At 39.8% G+C, this 27,293-nt stretch overlaps 1 long non-coding RNA gene across 1 annotated transcript; it reads right to left on the bottom strand.

Moving 5' to 3' along the window:
• Positions 1-13,600: 13,600 nt before the first annotated feature.
• Positions 13,601-25,751, bottom strand: LOC148109243 (uncharacterized). The gene is made up of 3 exons (XR_015726003.1): positions 25,661-25,751; positions 19,528-19,585; positions 13,601-13,806 (listed from the first exon to the last, which is right to left on the bottom strand). It is a non-coding gene; the product is annotated as an uncharacterized LOC148109243 (long non-coding RNA).
• Between the last annotated feature and the right edge of the window lie 1,542 nt (positions 25,752-27,293).

The raw sequence follows: 27,293 nt of genomic DNA, 5'->3' as shown, positions 1-27,293 counted from the left end.
TTTCTTAAAGATTTTATTTATTTATTTATTTGACACAGAGAGAGACAGCCAGCAAGAGAGGGAACACAAGCAGGGGGAGTGGGAGAGGAAGAAGCAGGCTCCCAGTGGAGTAGGGAGCCTGATGCAGGGCTCAATCCCAGAACCCTGGGATCACGCCCTGAGCCGAAGGCAGATGTGTTAACAACTGAGCCATCCAGGCGCCCCATAAAAGCAATTTACTTTTAATGTGAATTTAGTTTTCATGAACTTTTATAAAGAAGCAAACTTCAAGATAGATTTCACAGAGTTTCTTTTCATGTTCTTATGTACTGTTAAAAAAAATTTGACAGCTCTTTTTGAGATTTCTGAGCTCTGTTTTCCTCCCCAATTTTTATTTTTATCCTTCATCTCCATTGTCTCTGTCTTCAGCTTTTATTCAGATCTAATTTTTTCTCCTCAATGTAGGATTCTGTCATGAATAGAATCTTGACTAGTCCATTTTGAGAGTTCACAAGGGCTGGGCTGCTTCATCCCTCCAGTCCTTATCACCAGGCTGGTTGTGCTGTTATTGGATTGGGCAGAATCTCTCCTGGTTTCTCAAATTGGCATGCTGCACTTTTCATGCATATCTGTTGGTTATATGGGGACTCTCTAGTCCTGAGATCTGATAGATGTCTGCTGCTTCCCAATGCTTCCTTCACATGGAAACTGATAACTGGTAGGTGTTGTAGCTATTGGTAATCTGTTCCCATGTTCTTGATTTTGGAGTTAATAGGGAGACTCTGTCACCCTTCTGTGTTGTTTGTGGGGTTTTTTATGTTGCTATCTCGTTGTCTATCTCTTTTAATGTGGTAGTTGAGAAGATCCAAAAATTAGGCTGCTACCTCTGCCCCCATTGTCTCAGATTTCCTCTAAATAAATTGTTTAAATGTAGTTTTTTTCTCTGAAGTCTTATGAATTATATGGAAAGTTCCCTTAATTTGGAAACTTACAAACATTTTTATAATATCTAGATTTATTACAGGAGAAAATTTACTGCCTTGGGAAAAATTATAAAATGAATCCACAGTAATTTATAGTTGATTTACAATCCACAAATCATAAATTACTACCCAAAATGCGTTTTTAAATAAATTTTGTATTAATCTTTAGGATGAGAGAAATAACAGAAAACGCAACAATGTCAGCAACAATTTTTTGAGTGTTTATATGTCCTGCACACGTTCTTATTGGATTTATATGGATTGGATTTATATGGATTAATTTATTTAATCCTCACACCAAACTTATAAGATAGAATTTATTATTATCTTCACATTAGGAATGATAAAACTAGAGGCACGAGGAGGTTAAATAGTTTGCAATAGTCACATAGAGATAAGCAGGTACCAGCCCACTACTCTGCACTATCTTCACACATGTACTATCTGAAGCAAGTATCTTCGAAAAATGGATTAGAGGGCAAATTTTATTCTTCACATACTGTCATTGGGGTAGAATATGCATTTAAAAAATCAACATGGGATTTTTATAGACCAGAGTTGAATGTAATCCTTGGTAATTCCGCATGTATCATGAGTCAACCTAGAATGCTCCCTTAGGCACGCAATGTCCTCTCCTCTTGGCTTTTTCTACCCTTATAACAATGATAGAAAATGGCATCCAAAGTAGGTAGGGAGTCATGGCAACCTTAATTCAGTCACGTGATCCTGAGAACCAACATGTTTTTGGCCTGGTTTTCGGGAATGTACAAAGACGAGTTAGGCAAGCAGCAGGGAAATCGATGATCTCACCTCACCTGAAACTTTGGGCTGTGCCTGCATAGATGCAGACCACCAAGATTTCAGGAGAACAACTTCTTTCTTGACTCATACAAATGAGTCTTGACTTTCAATAACAAGGGATTAATTTAGACAGACATCAGAAACCAGTATTCAGGCCCCCAGTCAGAGAGAGAGCCAGGAAAGACTTCAGAACCAGCAGCTTCTCCTGCAGAAGACCGTGGTCTGCGTTTCACTCATCTGTTCATTTTCCTGGTTATGTTTTATACTTCTTAATTTGCCCTTGTCCCCAAACACCTACGGGGCAGATAAGAGTATTTTAAATATATTATTTCCTTAAACTCTTAAATAAGAAAGAATATGTGACTTCCCCACCCCTAAAAGACTTTTCAAAATCTGTAGGCTTTGAAGATTCAGAGAAATAGCAAGGCAGAGGCAATCGGGAGAGAATGGGAAGACTCTTCTCCACTCTCCTCCTCGTCGCTTCCCTCTCAGACATCTCAGCTTGTATCTGCAGATATTACGGCATTGTGCAAGGCAGAGTTCCTGAAAGGGGCGTTGGAGAGGAGTAGGTTCTGAGGAACGGCATCAGAAAAGGTACGAGGAGGTAGCAATGTGAGTGCAATACCCACCCAGGTGCATCTGTGGTGAAAATGTATGCATTTGATTCAAAGATAATGTCTCCTAAGGAACTGCCACTCTAGGAATTTTGTTTCTCTTTTTGTGTGTATCTTTCTGATACCCTAAGGTTTGGAAGGAATGGAGAATACATTGTCAGAAAGGAAGCAATACTATTAGAAAATTGAGGTTACATCTAGCCAGAGCATGGAGCAAAACAACTTTTTATTTTTCCTCTTAAATTATATCCATCACTGCACACTGAAGCCATCCTAGCTCAGTGTCAAGGATTTTCTCCTTTCTGTCTCCCTCTCCCTTATTCACCACCCCTGATAATCCAGGCTACATTTTCACCCCTTTACCTCCACCCCAAGGTATTGGATTTCAGCTACATTGTGTCATCTGGATTCCCCACCTTTCTCATGGAACTGGCAAGACTGAGTGCAGGTGGGAGGGCTTTAAATTCTTCAGATACTTTACAGTAATATTTATAAGGTAAACACACCTCTATCTCTTATAATACAACCACTTCTCTCAGCATAATGCTAGGACGTTATTATCGTATAGTTCTTTCACTCCACTGTGCCAAATACCTACTTCCATTGCTCTAGATTGACATGGGCAGCACTCAGACAGACAGGTGAGCCAGCTCTTCCCCCTGCCCCACAAGGAAGAGAGTTCAAAAGTAGGAGGAGAGCCCTTCCTATCTGGTATAGCCTTTGAAGTCCAGCACAGGTGTTTTGCTAAAGTTCACTAAACAGGGAATACTTTTCACAAAAGCTAGAAAATGCAGGTTGCAAAGTTCTTCCAGGCTGCTAATGCAAAGAAGACATGGAATATACTAGTTAGGCAAAGCAGACCATCTGGTCAAGATGGCAGAAAAACTGAATTGGGGCAGTGATTGGCAGTGCTAATAGTCAGTGATGGAGGCCATGAACAATTCTTTTTTTCCCAGGGTTCTAGCCTTTCTCGCTCAGAGGTTTTCCTGCCTTTCACTGTGGACCATTTTTATAAATCCCAATGCTTGGTACATGTTAACATCCTCACCTGCAGAAGGTAATCTTCATAAATTTGAAGGCTGCTTATAATTCAGAGTACTTACACCAAGTATAGAACATATAAACAAGCTTGAGTGGTAACAGAACACTCTTTAAAAGGTTAGTTCCTAAATATTCTGTTTTTTCTAAGACATATAATTGCATTATCTATGTTTTTTTTAGGAGATCGCGTCAGAAATAAATGTGTCTTTAAAGTAACTACTGTATCTGAAGCTGGAAATAGTATCCAAATCATCCTCTCCCTGCCTTCTCTCCTGAGTCCCAGGAGGCTGAGGCAATATCAGTGATGGAGACAGACAGATATGGGCAAGATACACATTGAACAAGTCCCATGAAGGAAAGCTTGTTTGCCATGTCACTATGCTCTTCAAAGTCAACTTGGGTGACGGCAAAGGGCAACTGTCTTACAACCCCTTACTTTAGTGCAAGAAAAGGTCCTCGGTGGTCAGAATTACTCACCTTATACAAGGTAATCGTCAAAACATTTCTGAATATCATAATCACCATGATAGAGACTGTGTTATTAGAGAAAGTAAAATTATTAAGCTAGAACAAGAGGTCAGGCTGCCCAGTAATAAACATGCCATAGCAATGTAGATGTTACAGTTATCGGAACTTCCTGTTTCAAATGAAAATCAAGTATAAGCTTTTACTGTTACATGAACAATCATGTAATCTTCTAAAGGTGGCTTTTACAACATGAAAGATTCAACACTTTCTAGTACATATTAGAAATATTTTTAAGTTGAATCTTTCCTTTTATGAGTAGAATGACATCTACTCTTTCTGAAAGTTGCTCCTTTGGGGACTGATGAGCATAGGAGGCTTGTATTGGTTGACCACTGCTTTAGAGAAAATGTTCAACTTGCTAAGCACTTTTCAATAAGCATTTCTTCCCCACCTCCTATGTGCTGAGCAGTGAGTAAAACAAAATGAGTCGAAGATCCAGAATATGCCTTTCAGAAGAATATAAACTTGTTGGGAAAACAGCAAATGTTAAAATAAATAAATAAATACATACATACATACATACATACAAGACAGAATAGGGAGTAGACATACTAAATGCCATGGGAGAGATTGCAATGAAGAGACAAGGAATGTTAAAAGAGGCCTGGAGTTTGGCAAAAAGGTAGAACAATCATTCTGAGCAAAATGCCAGAAGGCAAAAAAACATGGCAAGTTTAGGACACAATGAAGAGCCTCAGGAAATAAGGTTATTCCCATGAGGAAGGGTCAGATGATAAGGAAATTTTGATTCCAGGGGCGCCTGGGTGGCTCAGTCGGTTAAGCATCTGACTTCAGCTCAGGTCATGATCTCGGGGTCCTGGGATGAGCCCCACACCGCTTCGGGCTCCATGCTCAGTAAGGAGTCTGCTTGTCCCTCTCCCTCTGCCCTTGTCCCCGCTTATGCACTCTCCCCTCCCAAATAAGTAAATAAAATCTTTAAAAAGAAAAAGAAAGTTTCGATTCCAAATAAAGGGCTTTTTCAGTTGATCTCATCCACAGCGGAGTCAGGGTAGTAAAAATGAACCCTGCAAGTGGGCGGCAGTGGCACACAGAACACACTCAGAGATGAAGCACCAGCAGACATGCGCGTTTAGAGCAGGGCTTTGGCAGTAATACACCCCTTACGTGAGTGGAGTCTATGGGGGAGTCCATGGGCTAGAAAGAAAAACCGAAGCTGGGCTGATTGATGACAGGATTGAAAGAAAACAATATGCTAAAGATAAGGCCGTAGGACAGAGCCCAGCAGAGTGAAACAGGCTTATTCAATGCACGGCGTCTGAATAGGTGGCTCTTAGGTAAATCTCGGATTCCGAGCCTGGGCAACTGAGACACTGATGGACAATAACTAAGAGACAGTAGTGTCACCAACACCCTCACACTGGCTCAGCGGAGACCACACAAAATTGAAATTACGATCACTCAAGTTCAGTTCATTTAATGCAGTAAATCCAGTTTTAAAAAGTGCAACTGGTCAGTTTAGGGCTACATAAGAGGGACACCGAGCTTTTCCATCTTTCCCTTCTCGCCCACTCATTCTTGATGCTGTGCAGACCTAGACCCATGAACAAAGAAGGATCGGGCCGAATTAGGGCCTATGGAATACGTTAACCTTTCCTACATTTTTTTCTTTTAGAGAAGACTGCTGATTAAGCTGACTACACTTTCAATGAATAAACAAATTCATTGGATCACTTGCAAAGTCCAAAAAGAAAGAGAGCTTCTCATGGAACAGCATACGGCTTTTCCTAAACACATTAAGCCATTTCCGCCAGGGCAGTTCCGCTCACCCGTCACCAGCCTTCTGAAGAGCTGTCACTCCCTCTCTTTTCCTGCTTCTGGTTTTAAATTATTTCTTATTGTTATTACCTCGGCTCAAAGCTCCCATAATAGCTTTTTCCTTAAGCACAGGGACATGGAAATCGGAGCGACAATCGCAATGGCCCAGTACTGCTGGTGTGAAGGATGGGGGAGTGCTGGCCTGGGATGACAAATGGGCAGGCCCACAGTATCATATCCGCACGGAAGTCACGGGCCACAGCCTCCTTCTTGCATTTCTATGCTCTGTTTTATTTTCAACTCTATAAACTTGCAGTAGTTCCTTGAAAGGGCGTATTTCTGTGTGAAAGTAAAAACAAGCAATATTTAGTCTGAGACTAGAAGAGATCATTAATAATTGGACGCTTCCTGCCTAGTTCACGTTAGTGGCGCCTCAGAGGTGTTTATTCCTGGATCCATTGTTTTTATGTAGTTACTTTATCTTCTAATTAAAAAACTTCAGAAGGGGAGGATTTGAAAGCTATGAAAGTGCTGCCACCTTGAGGATTCTTCCTGTCCATTCGGAGATTTACCTTCACCAAGCAAGGGTAGGTTCGCGGTGGTAGCATTTTATTCTGTGCAGAAATCGAACTAACTTGTAGTTCTCCGGTTTGGGATGTTGCAGAACCTGGGGACAAGCACCCTGATGGCCGATGACACTTTACACTCTTCAGCCATAAGTTTTAGCATCAGGTGCCACAGGCAGCAATCAGAGCAGCCTTTCGCACTGTCCTCGAGGGTGACTGCTTAGACTCACAGGAACCTTATCATACAACTGCCTCTTCTTTCCCCACCGCCACCTCCCAAGAGCAGTATAAAATGACTGGAAAAAAAATAGGATTCTATTTCATCGAGGTTGAAAATGACATAAAATAAACGAATAACTTAAAATACAGATTTAGTCGTAGAAAAAGAACTACAAAACGCTCACCTCTGCAACTCTCCCAAATGCCGTCAATTCTTTCAGCATTAATGCTTTAACTACAACAATGGTGCCCTAAAAACGCTCTGCTCAGAAAATAGAGGAGTTAGGGATGGATGGGATCCCACTCCTAAATTTCTAATAAGGGGCAGGATGGCTGCCAAGTTCATTACCATCTCCAAATGAAGAAATGAAGTGCGTTACCAAAGGTATCGTTATCAACCAGTCCCCATTTGATGAGATTTAGCTCTATGTATGTTAGACTAACGTATTTAAAAATAACTAAACCTAAACAGTAGACTGTTCATTTGGGGGACATATTTGTATTTCTTGGCTTTCAGAAACCCTTCTCATTAAACCTTTAGAATGTTCCGCATGAATCCTTTAGAACATGTTTACCAAGATGCCTGCTTCCAGCATGCTGAGGAAAAGAAGACTTGAACTTCTATTGAACCTGAGGCTCCAGCACAATTCTGGGGCAGAAGTCGTTCCATTTCCCCATTAAAAAGCTTTCATTTGCAAGCCACAGATGAAATTTCATATGCTTTGCATCAGTGTAGTTTTAACTTGAGAGAACTTGGCACCACAAGCCGAAACCCCATTATTGGTGTTCCCTTTCTGAGGGGAAATAATACATTTACGGCTTGGTTTTTGTTTATTTTGTTTTTGTTTAAAGAAAAAATAAAACACTGTGGTGCCCTCACATTTTTCACCTCTCATTCAAAGCTTATTATTCTGGGCTACTCTCAACTGAGCATCCCCAAAATGACAGCCATATGTGGCTTTTGGTCCTTGTGTACATTGCCAAGCAACCTGGAACTCTGTTGGCACCTACAAATGCCCTCTTGGATTGCTGAGTCCACTTCCATACAAGCCACTGTTTTATATATGAGAAAATAAAATGGCCCATTTTAAGTTTTCCCTTAGACAATGTAATCATGGGACAAATAAGCTTTCTCTTTCTCCATGTTTTTATGCTACAAAGGTGCTATCCAGGAGGTACTTATTAGACCCATAAAATGCAGTTTAATGTGAGGGGCCCAGAATCATCCTGACTGGACATCAACAGCCATGTGGAGGACTCCAGGGGGATCACTGCAGGGCACATCTACTCAATAATAAGCTTTTTTGAGGACAGGAGCTGGTCTCGTGCATTTGGAGAATACGTATTTATTGAATAAGGATGCAGAAGAATGAGAGAGAAAAAGGAGACAAGAAAGAGTGCCACTTGCTGGAGGTGGTTGGGGGCTACGCAATCCCCATTGCTCAGAGAGCCCCAGGCACTGAGGAGGGGCCGGCCATTGGTGACAGTCTGCATCCCTTGCACAGAGCAACGGCTCCGAGAAGTCACCATTTCCATTCCTCCACGTACAGAATGCAGAAGGAATGGTAAAATGACTGTGCGGGCAACTGGAATAGGCCCCCATTTCATTCTGGCAGGGATTTCTTTACGTTCCTCTTTTGGCTACGTTTTATCTTCCTGAACCAAGTTCTTGTCACTGAGCTGTTCTTAGCTTTCAGCACTCATCAATTAGCTTAGCTCTTATCACCAAAATAAATGTCTGATTCAACATTGATTCTTCCAGTACAGAGAAATGGTTTGGCCATAAAAGTCCTTAGCTGAACAGAATAGATTTTATCATATAACAGAAAGAGGGCAAATCTTTGCAAAAAAGTAATGCGTAGCCATTTCTCCCTCAAATGAAATTTAAAAAGCAAAATGTTCAACTTGTTCTGCAAAGCTAAAAATAAAGGAAGGGGAGGGGCGCCTGGGTGGCTCAGTCGTTAAGCGTCTGCCTTCGGCTCAGGGCGTGATCCTGGAGTTCTGGGATCGAGCCCCACATCAGGCTCTTCCACTGGGAGCCTGCTTCTTCCTCTCCCACTCCCCCTGCTTGTGTTCCCTCTCTTGCTGGCTGTCTCTCTCTCTGTCAAATAAATAAATAAAATCTTAAAAAAATAAATAAATAAAAAATAAAGGAAGGGGAAAATGCAACCGCTGAGCTTCTTGACAGATGAAGTCACACGATATAACGGATAGTATGACTCACATTCCAAACTGTTATCGTGTCCCAATATTAGAAGCACTTTTTAACATATCTTAATATTTAACTCAGTGATAAAATCAATTACATGTTATTCATTCTATATCTTTTCTTCATCTGAAAACAAATAAAATGTGACTTACAATGTAACTACGGATATGGATAGCTGGAATTACGAGCATTTCAAGATGAGTAGCTCACTTAATCCTATGAATTTATGTCACTACACTTAGATTATAATAACATAATAATGGCAACTGTAACCAGGTACTGTGTTAGAAGCTTTGGATCTACCACCTCATGTAGTTCTCCTAGCACTATGAGGAAGTCGCCGTTCTAATTCCATCTTATTCTGACGCTCAACGAGACGATACAAGTCCCCCAGAGTGATACAATAACAAATGGCAAATCAAAATTCAGACAGCTGGAGTCCAACACCAGAAACCACCCTGTGAGCAACCACACAGTAAAGACCATCCTGTTACAATCATTCACTTATTCTATTTCCATCTCGGGATTCTTACTTACAGTGACTATTAACCTGAGCTCACGTTGTCCTGGGAGGAGGGACTTCTGGCATCTCCCACGCCTAAACTCACTTAGGGAAATTCTAAAAGAATCTGCTCGGTTGTTCTTTGTTTCCCCCCTAAGTTACAGTGATTGAAAAAACAGACTCATTTAAACTATCAAATCTATAAAATGTCAAAAGAATTTGATTTTACATAAGCCAAGTCTGCAGTATAGTTTTTAGGTCTAAAAGAGGAAGACCGAGTGAAAGAAACGGCAGTTAAACGACGTGTTCATTCTGTCACTCCGTTAAAAAGCTTACAATGCAAAACCCAAAAAAAGCTTCAGGAAGAAACTAGTAAACTTGTTTGTAGTTTTATAATATTGGCAACAGCTAACAGCCTCCGGCGTTAGAACTGATGCTCGTTAGGAAGAGATCCCTAGAACATTGTTTTATTGGTAATGACCGTATGTCCCTTATTATCGTCCCGAGAAGAACAAAGGGACTGCATAAGCCCGATGTCCTCGACTTACTCATATGGATCATCACAGCCTCCATCTACCTCGGAATTTGTAACACGTGTTCTAATTAACGAGCAGCGTGGCAGCGTGCCTTTTACAGACTTATCATTCACTGTAGATGTGAACTACCACAACGAGGCAAGAGAGAGGGTTGAAAGAGTTCCAAAAAATTTTTCACGGTTCGCATAGCAGACAGGCATGTGCGAGGTCAATTTACAACAGGGGGCAGAGGTTGCCACAAGAGCCTTCCCCTTCATTTTACTTAAAAAATCAGCATGGTGAAATTAGGAAGTCATTTTAATGACCTCATTAAAAGCTTTAATTGGTATCAATAGAGGCATACAATGTATTTTAGTTTTTCTGCAACTAAAATAAATAATAAATAAAACTCCGTAGAAATTTTGTGATGGCACAATAAAAGTCAAATTTATGAGGCTTTTTTTCACCTCAAAATCATCCATCTAATGCTTTTTACTCACCCCCTAGGTATAAAAGGGAAGGTTTGCAGATTTTCCATGAGGAATAAAAGGATCTTGATGCTCTTCAAAAGTAAGACAGCGTTTAAATGCAGATTGCCCAGTTGTTTTCCTTTCATATATATAAAAGCACACATATGTATATGCTGTTTGTTTCCATTACCCAGTGATTCCTTTCCCGCGTTTCCTACAAAACCCGGAGAGACATCAACCCTTCCATGCTTTCTCAATATTCCTTGGCTTCAAGTGGCTTACAGTACTTTTCATATTCCCCTAAAACCCTGGGAGAGTTTGACAACAGTTTCACCAACTGGAAATTTAAATATCAAATTTGTGAAGATCGTGATATTATTTATAGACTATGGATAAAATGTTTCTGAAACATTTTCCTACCTTTAAAATCAGATGAAGGCAGTCTCATTTTAAATTATATTTGGTCAAGGGTGCTTTTGTTGCTTGGGATTTTATTTACGGTCTAGGATGTGGCCATAGTTTGAATAAGATTCCTTGCCTGTGAAGAGCTTGGCCTGATGAAAGGGATAAATCACCTCTTATTCATGACGCTGCATACAACATGACATAAGCCACCTTGCTGCTTATTCTGGGCACTTCATTATTCCCATTGCTGTCAGCCTCCTTGGTAATCCTATTTTAGAAACCTGAACAAACTTGAAGAGTCACAGAGCACTGAGACACTCCTTTCCTGAAAGGTACTTGGATAAGCCACCTCTTCTCTCAGACAAGTATAAGTAACTTGGCTTATTCATTCACTTACCTTGGCCATTTTAAACCATTTCTAGACAAGCAAGCCCACCTTCCCTTTGCTGGGTTTTAAGGGTACATTTCCTCACATGTTTGCCCTGGCTCATTCATCAATGCATTTTCCTTTCTAACAAAAGGCCATCACCCTGTTCCAGCTTCTTTACCCATGGCCTAAGTCCTCCGTAAGGAACGAGTCCTAGGCTGTTCAAAGGGGCGGTCTGTCTCACACGTCGTCATGAAGAACTCTTCCAACTGGAAGCTATCTTTGAAATCCTCATTCTAAAAGAACTGTATGTTAGAAAATAGCCAACAGTAACTTCCACTACTATGTTTTACTAAAAAGAAGTCTTCCAGCCTACACGATAAAAACAAGGAGAGAAACAACTCCCTCCCCGCCAAAGACACAGGTTAGCGATGACCATGAAAGGCAGCGGGCTAAGGCGGAAAGAGCCCCTGAGTAGGACACGGGCTGCCTACTAGACTCGGTGGACCTCGCATAAGCATTGAACTCCTCTGGGCTTCAGTTTCCTTTTCTGAAAAAATGAGGATTTATGCTAGGTGAACCCCAAAACTCTGCCCAGTCTGGTCTATGAATATCATAGCTTTATAAACACAACAGATGGCACAAGCTTTGATATTTGACTGTCTCTTATGCACACGTACCTGTCCTTATTTCACGTCTTTACTCCACAACAACTCTTCTCCTGTACTTCTTGTCTGATAACTAAACCATGCAGGTAGATCCAATTAGGGGCAGGCCTTCTCTCTGGGAACCAGCAGAGCAACCAGCTGCGGATCATTAGAGCCCCTCCACATCCAGCCAGTTCCTCAAAAACTAATCAGAGCACTTACATCGGGATTTTTAACAAAAAGATGTTGTCTTTGAATAAGTCCAAAGTGATATGGACAAAATGATAAGCAGCTTTATTAGATACTGAATAAAGCACTAAATAAACTACAGTACCTGTCAGTAAGCCAGCAGTTGGCAGCCACACTTTTTTCCCATACATCTTTCCCATCTTCTTCACGAGACCCTCATGAGTTGTAAAGCGCGCTCGGTCTCCAAGACACTGGCCGTCTCTGCAATGCTAGGAATGCTGAGGACACAGCCTAGCTCCACAAAGATGTCTCAGTTTCTAAACTTCCTAATTATTGTTGGAGCTATTTGTGGAAAATTCTTCTAATTTTGTTCTTCTGCCTCTTCCTTCTACCCTGTTTTATGGTGCTGACTCCTGTTTTCTCTCCCCTTCTGGACTCTGGCTGAGACAGCCTTCCCCACGCTTTGCACGGCCCTGCCCCGGACAGTGTGGCTGCTTTAGCTCTCTTCCTACCCTTTTCTCCAATACGGGTGGCCAATCATCTATAAAACGAGAAGCTACACTAGGTAATCAATAAAATCCAACCAGCCCGCTTACGTGGGTAGCCATTCAGGGTTGTGTACGAAGATTCTTCCATCCTTGGTTCTTGGAACATACTCAAGAGAAGAGGCTACTCACCACTCAGATGATGATCTGGTGGAACGGACAAATGTTGGGGACATGCCAGCATGGGTGGGGACATGCCAGCATGGGAGGAAAAAAAAAGATCAAGATGCCTCTTGGAGGCCAAAGAGAGTTTGTCTGTAATTCATTTTTCTTCATTTTACAGCATTCCCAGACCTTATCAAATTCCATCAACTCTTAACCCCTTCCTTACCAGTACATTTAGATAATAATTATAAGCAATGTTTCTGAGCACTTACTATGTGCCAGACACTATACTGAGTGCTTTTATTCACCTTCACAACCACTCTATGAGGAAAGTACCATTATTATGCCCATTTCACAGACAGGGAAAATGTGGCTCAGATAGGTTAAGTAATTTGCCCAACATTACATAGTAGCAAATAGCAGAGCTGGGCTTTGAAATTAGACAGCCTGGCCCCATAATCTACACCCTCAAACTCTCTTCACTCTCCTGCCACTCCACATGGGTTTCAGATGCACAATTTGGTTGGAATCATGTGTGTATGTTATGGCGGGGGGGGGGAGGTGTTTGAAATGGTTTAATTCCATTGAAAAGCGAGTAATTGCCTGGATTCTCTTTCCCTCTTTCAAAACAACTGCTTGTCAAAAACACATCTTATTTGTTTAGTTTGTTGGTTCCTACAAATCTAAAGTTGGCAGATCTGCTCTTCAAAATTATCCACTCTGATTTGGGCTGGGAAATAAAGATCGTCATCTGGTTTGGGATGGGTACAGCCACTTTAAGAGGGTGCCATGTGAATAACAAGAAATATAAGCAATAGAGAGAGTAGGAAGGGACTTGATCTTTTGTTATATGAAAGAAAACTGAGGCTCAGAAAAATGAGGGGACCTGTCTCAGTTCAGAAAGTTTGTTAGGGACAGAACAGAATTAGAATCACCAATTTCTTTTTTAGACTTCCTTCTAGAAATGGATGGTGCTTCTTAGCTGGTAGAAAGTATCTAAAATAAATGCCATAGCCCTGCTACAGTCAATGTGCTCATATTTTTGATAACATTGTGTGTTTTCCTCTCACCCATCAGGGTCCAAGGGAAAAGAAACTGTCAATAAGAAACCAGCAACCATAGCCACTGTACCTCTTCTGTCATCCCCGTACTGAAGAAGCAGTTCCTTCACCCCCACTCCTGGGCCAGAGGGGCATGGCAGAAACTGGGGAAGGAGGATATGATGAAGAAAGCAAAGCGAGATTCAACACCTGTGAGCTGGCAATTGTTTAATCCCGTCCTATTCACGGTGCCTTTTCCTTGGAAATTCTCGTCGATCTTACCAGGTCTTTTAAATTCAACTTTCCTGGAGTGGAATCAGGAGAGAAAGAGATTAAAAAAAAAAAAATACTCCTTCTGTCCCCAAATCCTGAGTCTCAGATATGTAAATAACCTAATTCAATTATTAGACCTCCTTTCATGCCCTCTTGGAATCCTTTCCAAGGTATTTGTCAATGGAAAAGAATTTACTCAGTAAATTTAACAATTTACTCTTTTACTCAGTTTGGGTTTCCCCATAACGTTCAGCTTGCTTGTAGCTTTCACTTGCTAAGTCCCTGGATCAGGTCTGCTCCTATCTGACCTTTCAGCTCAATCTTCAGCCCCCAAATTATTGTAGTGTACATGTCTCCATGGCCCATTTCTTGTGAGAGAGAATCTGGCCAATCAGTAAATTGATAGGCCTTGGGCGATGTATCCATCCCTGGTCCAAGGGCCGCAGTGATCAGAAGAGCAGCAAGCCTGTCTTTCTCTTACACAGTCATCATGGGGCTCTTAAAAAATGCTAATAAATTCAGTAAAGTTCAACAAAAAGTATTAAGACATCAAGCTGAGATGAAGAAAAAGACATGAGTAGCATTAGAATGTTCAACGCGTTTTGCTGGAATAAGAGCAATCCCAATATATATAAAACCAGATAGTCTATTCAAAGTGCGGCCTCACTTTAGGTAAAGAGAAGTATTATAGAAACTCTCCAATTTTTTACCTCATGGGATTTTACTGTGTTTAAATACAAAAAGGAAGGACGGGAAGCATTTTCTCAGTTTGAAGTTCAGAGAGAGAAAAGGACCACGTGGATTAGAGGTATAGAGAGTGTATTTCCATTGCTTCCAGAGGACCGGTGTTTCCCAGCTCCCATCTTGGAGGTTCGAGTCTCTTCCTTTGAGTTCCTTAAGCTATTCCTGTAGTCTTTAAATTATTCCCCTTTTGCTTAAGTCAAGTAGGCTCGTGGAGGTTTTTTTTTTTTTCCTTTTTAACCAAACTAACTAGCAAGTCTACATGATCATTCATATTCAAAAGTCTTACTTGTTTAATTATTCTTTCAGTAAAATGGTGAAAACAGGAGTCTCGATGGGAAAGAGAGTTAAATGCTTCCATAGTTGAAAGGTTTTTATTTGCATGGTTTCTACACCAAATCTATGTCTGTGTGTGGAATCAGATTAATTAGCAATATGGTCAGTTGGAGTTCTGCTACCATCATAGAAGCCATTTGTTGAGCAGGAAATACATGTACTTTTAGGCTCAGGGTAACTAGTTATCATCTGGCAAAGCTGAACCTCCACAGTCAAACTCAGAGCTCAGATTCAGTAAATACAATCCTAGCACTTGATATTTCCAAGTCAGACTGTATACTATCTTTTCAACATCACAAATCATAAATGTAAAAAGCAAAGACATGCACGTGCGCACACACACACACACACACACACACACACACACACACACACAAATTTAATAGTAAGTAGCACCACACAGTGGTGAGACAGGGAATAGCGACTGTTTGAGGGAAGTATTTGTTCCCTTGGAGACAGAGGACTGGTCCTTTGTTATTTTTCCAGAGCCGGTCAGATGTGATCAACGCAGTGTTATTTTCTGTGAGAAAACATTTTTATGATGTTCTCACTTCTTGACCTCTGGACAAAAACAATTGTTGGCTAAATTTCAAACTTACAGATGAAAATGCTAACAATGAAAAAATAGTTGTCGTATTTTACCATGTGTGTTTGTGTTTATTACAACCAAATGCATTTCAAAAAACAATGATTGAAAAAATGCTATTGCCTGAGGATTTTCCTTTTATGCTTTGGCACAGAGAACATTTTATTGCTAAATTTAATCTACTGAAAATCAAATTTAATAACTGAAAATTTAGCACAAATGTAACCATAGGCATTATAGTGATCACATTGAATAAATGAAAGTAAAACACACCTCTGATATTATAAATTTGGCTACAGTTTGGTTTATAATTTATCCTGTGTATGAAGTACAAACAGTGATCTGAAAACCATTCCCACCTATTTCAGTCTAAAGATATCGCTGCTTCTGCTCTTTGAAGTATCAAGACCTTAATTTCTAAAATGTATTCTGTTTGTGTCACAATGGGATGTTCATCTTTCCTCAACAATGCTTGATCTCTTAATACCTCACTGACACCCTCAGTGGACAGCCTTCCTAGCCATTTCTCCATAAGTGAAGAGTTTTCAAGAGAACTTCAGCAGAATCGCTGGTGTCTAAAGAGTCATTTTCTCATTATTTAACTTTTGAAGCCTTCTTGCTACTGAAGAAAACATGATTAGCAGCAGAGATGCAAAATAATCTGTAGTTAAGAAGAATGCCTGGCCAGGTTCAGCAAACCTCAAATAGCACCTCTGAATGGTTAACAAGGCATAAAAATAAAGACAGCCCTCAGCACACCTGAGTGACATATGGAGTGATACCAGCCCCGGGTTTTTCAATACTTCAATATTCTTCATATCCCAGAAAGCAGAGAATGAAAAGTCCTGGATTCCCCACATTTTCATATTTTCTCTACTTTTTTTTTTTTTTTTTTTTTTTTGATGCTCTGTGGCCTCACCCACCTTGGAGAGACTGCCTCTCAGGGGCAATCCCTAGAGACTGTAAAGGACTTGCCTGCAAACACCCCTTTCGTATGCAAACCAGCCAATCCAGAGCCCAAGCTAGCCAACTACCTTCTTTACTGAATTCTCATGTACCCAGCCACTCCCCCACCCCCCACCCCCCAATCACCTCAGGACTAGGTATAGAACAGTTTAGGACAATCCAGACACCCCAGAGCCTGGAATTATTCAAACTAGCAAATCTTAAATCTGCCTGCGTCGCCTTGCCCATTCTTTCCACAGAAACCACCATGAAGGCTTTTACCCACACTTCCCTTGCCTTCCCTCTACCTCCTGACCAGCCCGTGCTTCCCATGTGGACCTTCGTGGCATGTCTAGCTTCCAGCTTCTAAAGATCTGTGAGTATAAAAACCCCGTCCTTCACCATAGTCATTTCCATGTCTATGGGTCTTACCATAAAACAAATTAAAACAACCCCTGGGTACATTTTAAAGCAGGTTCCTGACAATGAGGTTCTCTCTCGTCCCCACCATTTTCATTTCCTGATGCCACTTTATTCCCCAAGTTACGTGAAAGTCTGTTTTGTCCAGGACTGTGGGTGGAATGAAGGCCCAGAGATGCGTAAAGAGAAGATGATTACTCTGTTACTTTGTGTGTGGATCTCATTTATGCCATTGAGAAACTCTCCCCATAAAACCTAGTCTACAGAGTGATTCTGAAATCAGGCTTTCTGGGACTTTCTGAACAAAATTCAATTTCTGACTTTGAAATTTGATTATGGCTCCGGTCTCTGTATTAGCTCCAACCATTTTTTTATTGCACTGGCTTTTAACTGATTTTAAAGTGCTAAAAACAAATACAAAACTGATTAAATAACCAAGGCATTAATTTGGTGGTGATCAATAGTCGTCACATTTACGTATTTGCCCCACGTGGCTTGATGCATTTGGCATGTTATGACGTGTTCTATTTTGACTAAATAATTAACTTCCAGTCTGCCTGATAAATGGTTTCACTCTTCTCATAGCTGGTGCCCAATTGACTCCACTGCTCAATTTCCTCTCTTGGATTCAGAGTGCCCTGAGGCTCGGCCCGTTTCATTTGTGCAACTAAACGCTGTTGTCCTAGGGTTACATTTCATTAAAACAGCAGTACTTAAGAGAAATATTTCACTTCCAAGGTCCAAACCATCCTTTGCTGGTATAATTACTTTACGAAAATCACACTGTGGCAAGATAGGGAGAAAACAGATGCAATTATGGAATCACTCTCTGAAAGCTGGAGAACACAATCATCAGGAGGCAGCTGTCATTCTTTTTTTTTTTTTGCCTTGTTTCTACTTAATAAACTTATACACCAAATATATCAACAAAATATCATCCACAGTAGATGCCCAGGTCTACTGCACTTTTTATTTTGCTGACAGAAAACAGCTTTTCATTCTTGTATCCGAGTATTCTAGGTGTGGGTGAGTGTGTATATATGTGCATACGTGTGGGGGTGAATGAGTACGTGTGTGTATGGGGGGCACTATCGTTAACTCAACTCCTCCCATATCCAAGGCTACTGTGCTTGACCACTGTGCATTTGTTCTCTTATTTTATTCTTATGATTCTAATAAATATTATGATTCTTACAGTTATAGCCCTAGGTAGTAAATTTTCAACTTCAAATGTTCTCAATAATGTAAAAATTAATAATGGACATTTATGTTTTATACATGGGTAAAGAACTGCTGAAATGAAAAATGTTTTAAGAAGTCTACTTACTTTACAGGAAGTTAACATTTCTTTGCCAGCCCCTGAGTTAAGAATTTTATGTATGTTTTCTCATTTAAGCCTTACGACAATCAGTGAAATGGGGTTTATTATCCTCTTTTTATTGTTGGGGAAAATCAAGCTTCCTAGAGGTAATATGATTTTTTTACATTTATGTAGCTCTTTCTACTCTCCTGTATTTTTTGTCAAGGGATATCCAGATGGTGAGGTAGAAAATACTTTAAGATCTTAACTGAGGTTCCTTCTCGTGCTTTTTCTTGATTTGCCTGGGCTTTCCTCTTAGTGGGTCAGTGAGACTCATGGCCTCAGTGGAATGGGCAGATGTAGCTTCCCAGACCTCACAGAGAAGCCCTATGCCAGGTCCAACATGGTGCCTGAACAGGAAAAGCAATCATCCAAGCCAAGACTTCTCAAACTCACTGTGGTGAAGGACCAGTTACTTTTTTAATCAAAATAAAATAATAAAAATGAATTCCTAGGTATATGATACAGAAAATCCAAAGACATAAAAATACAAGCCCCAAATTTTAATTATTAAATCCAAATTTCTACAAAGGTTTCTGAATGTTTAGTCTCAATTCCGTACAGATCTCATTAAAAACGAATAACAAATAATCTAAATAGTTTATGTACTTATATCGTGTCCCTACACCACCCTTTTTATCTAGAGTTCTACTCACCTTAGTTTGGAGTGGGGACCAGTCAGGGGTTCCTGGTCCCCAAGAAGGCAGAGAAGTATCTACGGGAATGATAGACTGCAGAACCCTTGTGTTTGGGTCAAGAAGGACACAGAGTATGGAATATACAACTGGAAGCCAAGGTAGGACTACAAGCATCAGTGGAAGATGAAGTGTAGGCAGAAGTCAATCCCCAAGACCTGGTGAGGTGAGTTACACCTCAGCAAAGGCCCCTGAGGGCAGGAGACCACCATGGATAAGACGTGCACTTTTCAAATGCACCAGCACCCCCTTAGGTAAGCCTCCATAAACCCAGATTCTTTCAAGGAGAATGGAAGAAAGGGGGAAAGACTCTTGAATGGCTGGGTAGTAAGTTTCCAAAAAGACTGAGTTTAAAACCAGAAGTGATGGAGTTATCTCAATTTGGCAAGATTTAGTTTTCTGCTATCGAAGAGAAAGAGGGAATCGTACACTAAAATAAATGCAATTCCAGATATTTTTAAATTATATTTTTGAAAACTTGAGTATGTATTTTGTGAAACATCATGTCCTCTACATGGAATTATTTATATTTTAACAGAAGACAATGCTCTGCTCGAGAAAAGTGTATTTTTTAACAGAAGAATGTTTAGTCTCAAGTCACTAGAACAGACATTTTTTTTTTAAAGGGGAATTTTAATTTCCTAAGTCACAATGCCACAGAGTCACTTACCCATATGCTCAGGCCTTTTGAGAAGTTCTGTTGTGCCCCATGGGAATCACTGGCAGATCTGTAATAATATATGACACAGTAAGGCTTTGCATTTTAGAAATCATTTAATATTCCATTTGTTTATTTGAGAATTTAGAGTCATACACAGTTAAATAGCTGCATGGTAAATAACCCATCTAGATGACAACTGAAACTGCTCTTTCGGTCCGATGCTTCGCCAGTATGCAGACTAGGGCGTCCCTATGTCACTAAGACCTTTGCTATCTTATTCCAGTGTTCCCGGCTACACCCTCCAGGCATGGATACTCACCTATCCTGCATGGCAAGGGCTCTCCAAACTTTTTAGCCACAGGCTTTTTTTTTTCCCCCAAATAAAACTAAATAGAGGATCTTGATATATAAAAGACCAATTTATGAAGCAGAGAAAAGAGGTAAGGAATGGAAACACATCCACTAGTAACCTGCTCCTCCTGTCAGTCCCTGAGGCTATGTGAAACCCTGGGTCTCTGAAGAACAAATTTGGAAGCCACTTCAGGGGCTCCGCTTACCCAGATGGCTACCTCCTCTCTGGAGAAAACTAAACTATGGGCTTTACCCCGGTGTGTACTTCCCTCATATTTGAAGTGGTCAGCAGTCAGAAGACACTTCAGTGGGAAAGGTTTTGGCTGGTGGTTATAACGACAGTTGATGAAGAGAATGTCTTATCTCTGAGTGCATGGCCTGTGTGGACACTGGAGATTGGGGCTTAACATAAAGCCCCCGCTACGTGGTCAATCACTGGACCGGAATGCAAGATGGGGTTGGTTTTATTCATTGTGGTTTGATAATAAGGCAAAGAGCCTTAAAGCAAAAACCTGGAAAGTCCTGGGTTCCCATCTTTACTGTTGACACGGACTTCACTAAATGACATCAACAACACGTTTTTAGTTCTCACATTTTCAATGAGCATACCCAGATTTACTGTTTTGATTTCTTGTGATAACATCTTGCGACAATATCTGAAACACGTTTTGAAAAGTAATGATATGAATATTTTATGCTGTCTTCCACTTCCTGTACTTTAATCTCCATATTGAGGGTACTGTTTCTTCCATGAATCATCTTCCTAACTTCTGTTCGGTTGTGTAGGGTAATAACATATGGTAGCTATTATTACAATCAATAGCAAAAATAACCAAAAAATGCTCAGTTTTAAACATGACCACTTTTTCAATCCATTGGTTTAGAAAGATATTTTTAAGCCAACATATTCACACTTTAAAATCATAAAACCAAGCCATCATTGAATTCATTCTTTAGCCTCTCATTAACTTATTTTAAATATACATTAATTGGGGGCGCCTGGGTGGCTCAGTCGGTTAAGCATCTGACTCTTGATTTCGGCTCAGGTCGTTATCTCACTGTCATGGGATTGAGCCTCAAATTGGGCTCTGTGCTCAGGGCAAAGTCTGCTTCAGATTCTCCTGCTCTTTCTCTCAAATAAATAAATAAAATCTTTAAAAATAAATACATAAAAATACATTAATTGAACATTTACTTTATATGACACCTTGTGTTGGGATAGCCAACGTGAATGAGCCATGATTGAACTATGAGCTATCTACAGTTCGGTAGTATTGTCAGAGATTCAGAAAGGAGTGGAGTGTACACTCCCCTCTTCCTAACAGAACCTTGAGTCTTTCAAGCATGAATTTTGGTTGTAATTGACCCCGGCTCTATTCCAAGGCCAGTTTCTGATTGACTTAAACCATTCAGATTAGTCCCATTTTCTTGACCTAGTCCCAGAATGAAAGACACAATTTAATTTGATCCAATCAAAGTGAAGCTCTGCCTGGAGCTTTTTACTGGGAGAGGAAAAGAGAAGCTTTCTCTTTCTGGGTGCTGCAGTGATGGCAGGTATGATAGATTGTATTATCACCATGACAGAAGCCAGCTGGAGGACAAAACCTAAAACAGGGCTAAGAGAACTTAGAGAAACAGAACCAGAGCTGTGATTAAACCAATTGTATAGGGTTTTACTGTATGGGCAAGAGACTATCTGGGTTTTTCTGTCACTTGCTACAAAGGCACTCCAAACCAAACAACACCAAAAGGTATCAACCTCAACTATCAAAGTGAGAAGTAACCAAAACTATAGTCAGAAGTTCCCAAAATAATCTTATTTCTTTAGATGACATTTGAGCTGAAGGTTGTCATCAATTCTAAGTGATAAATTTTCTTCTAAAAAAGCAGGGATAAATATTCCAATATAACTTTCTAAAGAGAGGACATCTGTAAGGAGTTAACATTAGGATCAATTATTCTCTCAGATACCACCTTATCGTTAGGTAAATGCTTTATTTACATTCCTCCTTAACTTTGGAAATAGTTGGATAGAATTCTGGAGTTTGAAATCATGTGAACCAATGAGGAAACTTGTGAAAAGAAAACAAATAACAACATATTTACAGCGATCCCTGTTACTCACCGTTGCTCTATGTCCCCAGTCATTCAGTTAGGACATCCCAGCACTAGCAGTCTATGATTTTAAGTATCTGTTAAGCAGCTACTTTGGACTTGACATTGTGTGAAGCTCTGCGAATTCCAAACATTTCAGTGAAGTCTGCAGAGTACTAAACATCTCAGCCATGATCCATGTGGAGTTTACTAAAAATAGCTGGTTGCTTTCTTTAGGTGAAATTAGAAGTTGAGTTTATTTAAAAATATAAGTTTGGTTCACTCAGAGTCCATGGTATGAAAAATAAAAATAAAAAACACTGCTTTTCTACTTTAAAAATATTCACCCATGAAACTATGACTTTATCACTTTATTTCTTAGAGATAATGGACCAGAGAAATTGTATAAACACTAGGTGGCACTACAGTTTGAAATAACGTTCAGATAAAAGACAAACTATGAGAGATGGTAAAACAGAAAAAAGAAAACCAAGAGTATAATAAATCCACACTTAAGAAAAGATTAAATACTGAAGTCTTTTAGTGCTTATTAGAGAAAATGAATTAACCTTATGCAGTTAATAAATTAACTCAATAAATTAACTTATATCCCCTGTCTAATCAAAAGCTAAGTTTTTCCCCCCAGTTAAAATAAGGCTACTACTCACTAGAAGGCAGCAACTAATTAAACCAGTCTAATTAGTCAAAAATATTTTTGTTTTTTGAGATGAAGTCTAAATTTAGGTTTCAGCCTCGTCCACCAAATTTTACAACTAAATACTTTTTTTTTCTCAGAAAACAGAAAAAAAATATCTACTGGCATCCCTTAACGAAAGGATAAGTTACATAAGAAGTTAAACATATGGTTTATTTTTTTTCCTTCTATTTAGAGCATAGGCACATAGGTAGTTTATATCCAATAAACTCAGTAAATTATATCTTTTATAAATTTAGGATATTTGCCTGAAGTTACTTTTTTAAAAGATTTTATTTATTTATTTATTTATTTATTTATTTATTTATTTATTTATTTATTTGACAGAGACAGCGAGCACAAGCAGGGGGAGTGCAAGGCAGAGGGAGAGGGAGAAGCAGACTCCCCACTGAACAGGGAGCCTGATGTGGGGCTCGATCCCAGGACCCGAGATCATGACCTGAGCCAAGCCAGACACTTAACCGACTGAGCCACACAGGCGCCCCCTGAAGTTACTTTTATATATAAAGTTACTTTTATATACTTAAAATATATATGTATGTATATGTATTTATGCAGTATTTTATTGATCGTGCATAGTCTTTGTTAACCAGCTTCAAATTCAGAACCCAGGGAGAGCACACGGGAACTGTCAGCTCCCTAAGTGAGTAGTCCATTGGAGTCCACCTGGTCTGGCACCTCAAGCCATCCAGACATCTTGGTTAGTTTTCAAACTCAGGTCTTCTGTTCTTCGGATCAATCAATTTATATCAAGCAGTGGCCCTTGGAGAACTCCCTCCCAAAGTCAGAAAGCGAAGCTCAACAGTGAAATAAAATTGATTTATAAAAACTTCACCTGAATATTTGATTTCATGTAACCAAAGACTTTGTAAATATAAGCTTGTTTTTGTCCCATTTCAGAGAAAAAAAATGTGCTACTTGGATGGGTCAATCTGTCCTCCCTGAACGTTCTCTGACAGGTTCCATTCTCTCCTATGGAAAACAGTCTTGTTAAGTCACTAGGAAGACATCTTTTCAAAGTAATTAGGTAGGTTCTGTTAGGGATTTCTTTCATACTGCCTGACTTTACTCACAAAATATTACTATTGTGGCCAGATAAGCTTAGAATACATTCACTATCTAATGCAGGAATATCATTATCATAACATAAAGAGGCCAAAAGAACTAAGAACGAGGTTTTTTTTTTAATTTGGGCTAATAACGTGTTATTTTATTAATTTAAGAAATGAAAATATATATCTTTGGAGACAGAAACTTGAATTACAAGCAATGAAAAAGAATACAGGTGATCTAGAGTAGCCAAAAATCATAAATACATATGAACTCTTCTATTTTTAAGGAATAATATTAAGGATCATGTAACATAAAAATTCATACGAGATAGTCCCAGTCCTTTAAGGCACTTATAACTTTGGAGAGAAAATATATAAACACTCATAAAGTTAATTAACAATAAAAATATAAATAACAGTTCACGACAGAGATAGGTAAGAAATTAAAGATTTCCTGAACGAATGGTACAAGCACAAAGGTGTAAAAGTTGTTTAGAAGAGAATATACTTATTAGTTGGGGTATAGATTAAGCTACTGTAAGAGAGAGAAAGAGAGAACTAAAAATTCAGAGGTTCGAACAACACACACATTTAGAGGAAAGGTGGTCAGGGGAGATATATAACTTGCTCCACTGGGTCATCTGGGAACCCCCCCCCAAATCCCTTCCACTTAGTTGTTTCATTGCCTTTCGAGATATTGTATTGGTTAAAGTGATGTTAGCATCTAGGATAGATAAAAAGAGCATCTCAATGGCTCAACACAATCATTTCTCACTTACAGAAAGTCTGGAGGGTGGCCAGAGTGGCAGCAGGGGAAGGTAGGACATCTGCTCCATGCAGACATTTAAAGACTTGGTGAACTGAGGCCCTTCTATCTTCAGCAGTGTGGTCCTGGGCATAGATAATCCAGCACTGATTGCTTATGAAAGTTAGGGGGCTCAAAAGGTTTTTATTTTATTTTATTTTATTTTATTTTATTTTATTGTCATTTTTTGGGTTTTTTGACAATAAAAATCCCTCAAAACCTTGACAGGCTTCTAACCTCTTTATTCTCATCAGTGCCTCTGGTAGGCAGAATTCTAAGATAGTGCCCAACATTCCAATTCCACTGGGCATGCCTTATATATCAATGCCACCTTGAGTTTGGGCAGACCTGTGAATATGATGGGCTACAACTTCAACGATTAGGTTTCCAATCAAATGACTGAGTTAAACAAAAGGGAGATTATCTGGGCGGGCCTGGCCTAATCGGGTGAGCCTTTCAAAGGAACTGGGCCCTTCCCAAAGTCAGAGATGCATGTGAGGGAGATCCTCTGTTGCTGGCTTTGAAGATAGAGGGGGCTACCTGGCAAGGACCTGATAACAACCACTAGGAGCTGAAAGCAACTCCCAGCTGACACTCAGTAAGGAAATGGTGACCTCAGTTCTATAACCTCAAGAAATTGAACTTTGCCAACAACCAGTAATTTTGGAAGTGGACTTTGAAACTCAGATGAGACCACAGCCCCAGTCAGTACCTTAGTTTCAGCCAGGTGAGACCCAAACAGAGGATTCAACTGTGCTATGCCCAGACTTCTGACCTATGGACCTGAGACATAATGTTGTTGCAAGCTGTTAAATTTTTTGGTAATTAGTTACACAGCAATAGAGAGCTAATATAATTCCAAAGTTGCTAGACATAATTCTCAAGCCCAATTTCCTTCTTTCTTTCTTCCTTACACTAACACTTTTCTCCTTAACTTAAAGTACCTTCCTTGAGGCCACCAGACTTGGGAAAAAGGGCTGCAACCTTAATACAACATTTTCCACGGGCTAAATATTAATGGGCTTTTGTTACTTAAAGGCTTTAAAAATTTACTTCTTCCCTTTGGGGCTTAGTTCAGGCTGCTATAACAAAGCACCATATCAACAACATAAGTGTGTTTCTCACAGTTCTGGAAGTTGGAAATCCCAGATCATGGTGCCAGCGTGGTCAGGTTCTGGTAAAAGCCTGCTTCCCGGTGTGCAGCCGGCAGTCATCCATGGTCTCCTCACATGGTGGAGAACAGAGAGAGGAAGGAAGCTCTCCTGTCTCTTTATATATGGGCGCTATTCCTATTCATGAGGGCTCCACCCTCCCTACCTAATTACGTCCCAGAGATCCCACTTGCAAATACTATCACACTGCGAATTAGCTTTCAACATACAAACTGGGGGCGGGGAAAGGAGGGTGGGCACAAATATTCAGTCCCTAACAGGGGCCTCTAGGCAGCGGGTGTTTCCAATCCCTCTAAATCCTACATGTCTGGACTGCTTCTAGTCAAGCCTTTCGCTTGCAAACCTGCTAATTCTTGCTCCTGTTCTTCTCTTTCTCGTATAACTGCAATATAACAAAAGAATAAAACTCCATCACCCGAGGAGGGATATCCACGTACTGTGAGCATTGTTAAATATTAGCATTGGTTAGCAAGATGAAAATACATACTATTATACAAATAGGCCAGAAAAGAAAAATCAGAACTTTTTTTTTTTAAAGATTTTATTTATTTATTTGACAGAGAGACAGAGATAGCTAGAGAGGGAACACAAGCAGGGGGAGTGGGAGAGGGGGACAGAAGCAGGCTCCCCACGGAGCAGGGAGCCCCACTCAGGGCTCAATCCCAGAACCCTGGGATCATGACCTGAGCAGAAGGCAGACACTTAACAACTGAGCCACCCAGGCACCCAGAAAAATCAGATCTTGATAGACCTTCAAAAAGGTGTCTCATGAAATTTAACATTTATTTCTGATTAAAGTTCTCAATAACATTGGAATGTAACATATGTCCTTAATATGAGGGAGGCTTAGAAATCTATTTCCAATCAACAACCAATGTCATGGTTAACGTTAAGACAGTGAGGAGAGAATCAGGAATATTTATTATCACTCTTATTATCTAACAAAGTCCTGGAAGTTCAAAGCAAAGACATTTTAGCCAAAAAGTTGTAAATATGATTATATTTAGCAAATACACCCAAATTGGGAAAAATCCCAAATAATCAATTGAAAAAAGATATTAAATATAATTTATAAAAATATTATGGGTAAGGCAACAAAGTAAAAAAAATAAACACACAATAATATTTTAAATATCAATAATATTAAGTCAGGGGCTCCTGGGTGGCTCAGTCAGTTAAGCGTCCACCTTGGCTCAGGTCAAGATCCCAGAGTCCTGGGATCAAGCTCCGAGTCAGGCTCCCTGCTCAGCGGGGAGCCTGCTTCACCCTCTCCTCCCCACTCTTGCTCTCTGTCACTATCTCTGTCTCTCTCTCTCAAGTAAATAAATAAAACCTTTAAATAATAATAATAATAGTCAAAAGATAATAGGTAAATGCTTATTCATAATAACAACACAAAAGTAAACATCTAAAATGTAATTAATAAATGCAGAAAAAATATGGGAAAAAAAAAACCCTACAATGATTTTTAAAAATCACTCAAGAAAAGTTGAAGTGCTATTGACAAAAACAAGATATTTGGGACACCTTGATAATCAACCGGAAACAGACGATCCCTACCTCATAATAAAAATGTAATATATTTT

The sequence above is a fragment of the Ursus americanus genome, chromosome 11 (genome assembly GCF_024610735.1).
Source record: "Ursus americanus isolate L20-20 chromosome 11, mUrsAme1.1.p, whole genome shotgun sequence".
Lineage (NCBI taxonomy): Eukaryota > Metazoa > Chordata > Mammalia > Carnivora > Ursidae > Ursus > Ursus americanus.
Note: the sequence above shows the minus strand (reverse complement) of the source record. Positions and strands in the feature narration are given on the sequence as shown.